At 32.6% G+C, this 5,568-nt stretch overlaps 1 long non-coding RNA gene across 1 annotated transcript; it reads left to right on the top strand.

The window, feature by feature from the left end:
* Positions 1–3,711: 3,711 nt before the first annotated feature.
* LOC134280236 (uncharacterized) lies at positions 3,712–4,269 on the top strand. Its single transcript, XR_009994869.1, has 2 exons — positions 3,712–3,974; positions 4,165–4,269. It is a non-coding gene; the product is annotated as an uncharacterized LOC134280236 (long non-coding RNA).
* Positions 4,270–5,568: the final 1,299 nt, after the last annotated feature.

The following is a 5,568-nucleotide window of genomic DNA, read 5'->3' as shown; positions in this document are numbered from 1 at the left end:
TAGCGTCACGGTAGCGACTACGACAAGACGTGGATTTGAGGTATCTTGTGGGAATTTTATCTATCGAAATCCCAATAAAATTGAAGAATTCAATAATCCAACAATGAATACAATAGACTACAATGACTGATCCCCGTTTTTGGCTACGTTCGTTCGTAAGATGTCGGTGTTTGTCTTTTATGAGTTAAACATTCTCGAATAAGGACAAAGACAGAATACAATCAATTTTGGGAATATATATATATTTTACCTAATGTCAAAAATCGCTGTAGTAGTGTCTGTAAGAGGAAGGAACGTCGACACTGCATCGGAAGTTGAGAGAGAATGAATGCAACGTAACGTTGTCTGCCTCACTTAAACGTTGTGAGATTGATTTGTATATCTAAAACATAATTTAAGGTCAAGATCTATTAAATGATAGATATCTTCAGATTTATTGAGATAACTTTCTTTAATGATGCTTTATAAGTTTAGCTTGCCCCAAATAAGTGTTTTATGGAATAATATGTGGGTAAACAAGATATAAAACCATATTTTAAACTCTGTCAGACATATTCAATGAGTTAAGGAAACCAGTCATGAATATGCAGGTTTTTATTTAATATTCAACACAGAAAATGTGTGCAGATTGCTTATGTTCTCTAAGAAAACAGGACTTTGTCTGTTCATGGTCTCTTCCTTAAGGGGGATGTACAAGCCATATTGAATCTAGTCTGGTGTGAAATAAGAAATACCAAGAATGCGCTTAATACTCTACTAAACTAGCCCAAAGTTCCTCAAAGTGCTAATGCACTAATTACATACTGTTAGTGACCAAAAATAAGTAAATAATTAAGTTTATTTTGTTTTAATTAGGAGGAAATTAATCATGTTAGAACTGCGCAGCTACAGCATTCACGAGATGAAAAATGCATTGAAAATGGTGTTAGTTTGATTCATTGATAATAGGGCTACAACCATTTGTTTCGCTTTTTTCTTGTCATTATCCATAATTCTTGAAAATTTGATTTTTCATATGGGTGTCTTCCTGAGGCCATGTGTTTATTTCATCCGCCATTCCTCTGTCACACAGAGTTCGAATAACATTGATTTTAGAATAAATGCAACCCTAATAATATCAAGACAAGAAATTACTAAGTTATAATCATTAGGTAAAATTACTTACTACTTTTATTTGTTGCATCGCTTCGTCTGATTAATGAAAAAAACGCGATTTTAACCCCACTCCAGCAAATCGGGAAAAACTGTTCTGTTTACAGCTCGAGTTTCCTCGTTCATATTATTACACTGAGCACGTGGTTGGCATGTGCATATATCTGCTTTGGATAGATGCGTTTATTACCATGATTATATTTAATTTTTCATGGAACAAGTCTCGATAATTTGTTGGTTTCTTTAAAACTCAAGAAAAAAGATAAAAAATGTTCCTAAACATATGTGTTTACGTCGGGTCTTTTTTCATGTCTTACATTCGAAAAGTTGGTACATATGTCTATTTTGTTTAGCAGTTAGATAGAAAAAATAGGCAGTTATAGGATTTCCTTCAGGCACCTCACATAAATAGCTTGATTGTTTGCAATGACCCACACATTGTATGGAGTAATGTTTGGACATAAAAACGCATCATGTCTCATTATGTTGACAACGTTGTAAGCTCTCGCTCATTGAACAAACAAAGCTTGATAAAATATATTGAATTGTTTCTTTGAAATTTAGAAGCAAGCACAATGTTTGTAAAGAAAGATCCATTGCATATGCTATGTCTATCATCGCAAAAAAAAAATGAGAGGCTACCCCCCCCTCCCCCCTCGAAAATCCTTGTGTTCTTTTTTCAAAATAGTGCCAAAGATTAAAAAAATTTGCATTACTAAGTATGTGATGGAACATGTACTAGCCTTATAAGACCATTTGTTATATAAAAATATTTGTTTGCCCTCTCTCCCGATCTACTGCCTAGAAATGGCCCGACTCAATTTTATTTTACATCCAATTACACGATTTCTTTTTCTTCCGTCAATAAATATGTTTAAATTTTAAGGAATTTTTTTCTCACCTATAAATACGGACCCAACAATTTTTCCCAGAGTTGGGAGGACCACCAAACGTCATTTTAAAGATGATATAAAATATTTAATTATGTTGATTTTTTTTCTTTACTCTGTAAACTTGTAATTTTAACAAAATGGGCAAATAGAAAAAAGTTTTTTATTCAGTAAATCTCCTAACCCACTCTGAATGATTTCATTCCTTTTCAAATGTTGCTCTGCTGTAATAAAAATTGTAAATGTTTATTTGACAGAGTAAGGGGGGGGGGGGGGTTGATCAAAAAGTAAACGATATCTTAGGTATTTGATAGTTATATTATTGTTGAAATATTCAAGTATTTCTCAAAGTGTAAATTGGAGATCTTTGAAGGCATATTGCTTAATTAAAAACACACCCCTTTTCAAACTTGCTTTCACCGGGCAACATAACAAGTATCATATTCAACCATCTGCCTTCCTTCACTAAAAACGATCAATCCAATCATTGATTTAATTATTAGGAATTCATTTGTCTAAAAAAACTATGAACACATTCTTATACGCTACTTCAAAGGCATTTTTAAGATATACCATAAATATTTTAGTCGTTTGTTGAACGAGTTCTACTGAGACAACCATTTTTCGTCACAAGTACCTGCATAATGACGTCATTTTCACATTGTGAGCAAAACTTTATTCAGCATATGCTATTTATAGAACTTGTGTGTGCCCCAAATTTGTTTCTAATCTAAATTGTGGTTTTGTAGATAAAGAGATAGTTCGAGAACTTTTTGATCACCCCCCGTACTAGTAGGTACTAACACAAGGTCATTCATATCGATTTTATGTGTTTAATTTCTTTGTTTCATTGGTGATAATTAAACTTTTGATAGATATTATATCTGTTATCTGTGGCAAACTTACAAACTCTTAATTTTTAACTTTGATGGTGCTCATTTTTCCTTACCTGGAATCAAAGAGTTTATATCAATACGTACACTATTTAACAACTGTTCGATAATAATACTAAATAAATTACTTCAAGCCAGACTATAACACAATCCCTCTTTAAAAGTGTTCATATTATTTGAAACATTTTGCAACTCTAATTCTCTTCTACGTTTAAAGATTGTTATGTCCCTCCATATTAAGAAGAGGTCTGGAAAACAAAATTCTGTGCTAAAAAGAGACCACGTGCTGCTATCAATGAACTACTTTCATGGTTCTTTACACTCTTTTTGAAGACAACGATACTTTGTTTTAAACTTGAAATTATCATTTAAAAGTGCAAAATTTAGGCATTTTCTCAACAAATGGTTGTAGAAAGAACATTAATGCACAGTTTGCGTATTTTTTTTTTTGATTTTTTAAGGCTCTGCTGAATTCTGTAGCTGCGCAGTTCTAAGGAGCACATCAAAAGCATTTTTCTGCAAAAGTATAGATTATATATGCACAACATGCATTCAGGTATGCATATTTTTTGTATCTTTATCATAAAGACTTAAAATTTGATCAAAATATAATGTACTTTAGCCATTAGAAGAAATGTTTACATTTTGTTCTCACTGCACTAAAGGTGGCCGTACATCCCCCTTAAAAGGAAAAGGGGAGTGGCTTTTCCTTGTGCATGTGTGAAGATGTGTCAAATCTGAACTGCTTCCTCATTTCACTGTACTACACGCGAACACTGAGAAAATATTTTTCATGACTGATTTGTAAATGTGTTGTATGATATAGAAATCATAGATGTGAATATCTTTGTATTATAAGAATGTCTATGATTGTGTGGACGTTAGTTCTCTGTGTCCTGATGTACGGACCTGTGACTGAGGCCTGTCCTAGTGGCTGTAGCTGTAGGAGGAGTACCCGATGTAATGGGACAGATGTAGACTGTAGTTATGAAGGGTTAACTGAAGTACCTACCAACATCCCCACAGATACATGTTCAATGTAAGTAACCGTCTAAATGTATGTCGGAAAACAAAACAAAGCAGTAGATGTATTTTTGACTACGTTTTTACGAATACATTTTATTCTTTAAATCGATGCAATAAAATTAATGTAATAGTTAAGCTTATAATTAAACTTTCCGTAAGACTATGAATTACATGTAACTCCCTCCCACTAGTTTATGTACTAGTGTGACAAAGAACTGCGGTCAATTCATCGCGACATTACATGTAGCCAGGTGTGCCCCACCATTGACATGCACATCGGGAACTATTCTACCTGTTCGATCCTACTGTCAGTACTGATCAAAATAACCTTTATTTGTTCGGCCTATATTGAAGATTTTGAGCTATGATATTGAAAAATATATATATATATACTATGTAACTATACTATTAAATAATTTCTAAGATCTAATTTAGAAGAAAAGATCTTATATTCTGTTTTTTGATATTGTGGTGAAATATTCAAAAAAATTCTTTTTACTCCTAATCATTACATTAATTCCGTATTATATTTTTTTTCCAACGAATCACGTGATTTAAAAAGTTTAAATATTCTGAAACATGTTCACGCAACATTCAAATCTAAAAAAAAAACCCTGCATAATCCAATTTATATTGGAACACTTTATCGCCTTAACGCAACAATTGCCCAATAATAACGAAATAAATGCAAGTAACGACGGTCATGAGAATTTTTAGAAGCAGGTGTTAGCCATAAACATTAGTAGTAGGAATATTATTAAAACTGTTTTACTTACCTCTCAGTGTGAAAATATAACAAGCATTTCTAGAGCATTGTATTACTAATACTAGTCCCCTACCGGTAACACTGTGTTATCTGGTTCCCATTAAAACTTGAAAATTCCGTAATTTAGTTAACAATCATTGAACGAGAATGCAATCTAAACTGGATCTATAACATATCAAGGTAGACAAACTTGTAAAAAAACAAGAACAGCTCAATATCTGCAAAGTTAATGTTTTAAAATAAAGAACTGAAAATCGTAAAAAAAAAAATTAAAAAAGGCAATCTTTTCTTCATTAATTATTGAAGGAGAACAATATCGAAATGTTATCAGTAATACATCAATATAGCCTTATGTATCAAAAATCAGTCAAACATCTTAAAGCGTTTATAGAAAAGAAGCGAAAAAAAAAAACAAGAGGCCCATGGGCCACATCGCTCACCTGAGCACTAAGGGTAGGAAAAAGTACAAAATGGCTTTTTATTGTAAAGTTTAAATCCAAAAGTAGTCCCAAGACCAATCATGGATTTGCTATTTTTTAGAAAATGATTGTTAAAGAATTTTCCTATATATATCTTTAAAAAATTTGGTCGGCCATTTTGGTCCTGCTCTACCCCGGGGGGTCATGATTTGAAAAAAAAATTGAATCTTCACTACTTGAGCATGCTTCCATGTAAATATGATGAATTATGGCTTTGTCATTCTTGAGAAGAAGATTTTTAAAGAATTTTTCTATATATTTCTATGTAAAACTTTGGTCGACCATTTTGGCCCCGCCCTACCCCCGGGGGTCATGATTTGAACAAAATTGAATCTACACTACCTGAACCTGCTTCCATATAA

Source organism: Saccostrea cucullata, unplaced genomic scaffold (genome assembly GCF_032062105.1).
Source record: "Saccostrea cucullata isolate Sc308-1 unplaced genomic scaffold, CSIRO_AGI_Scuc_v1 ctg5790, whole genome shotgun sequence".
NCBI lineage: Eukaryota > Metazoa > Mollusca > Bivalvia > Ostreida > Ostreidae > Saccostrea > Saccostrea cuccullata.
Note: the sequence above shows the minus strand (reverse complement) of the source record. Positions and strands in the feature narration are given on the sequence as shown.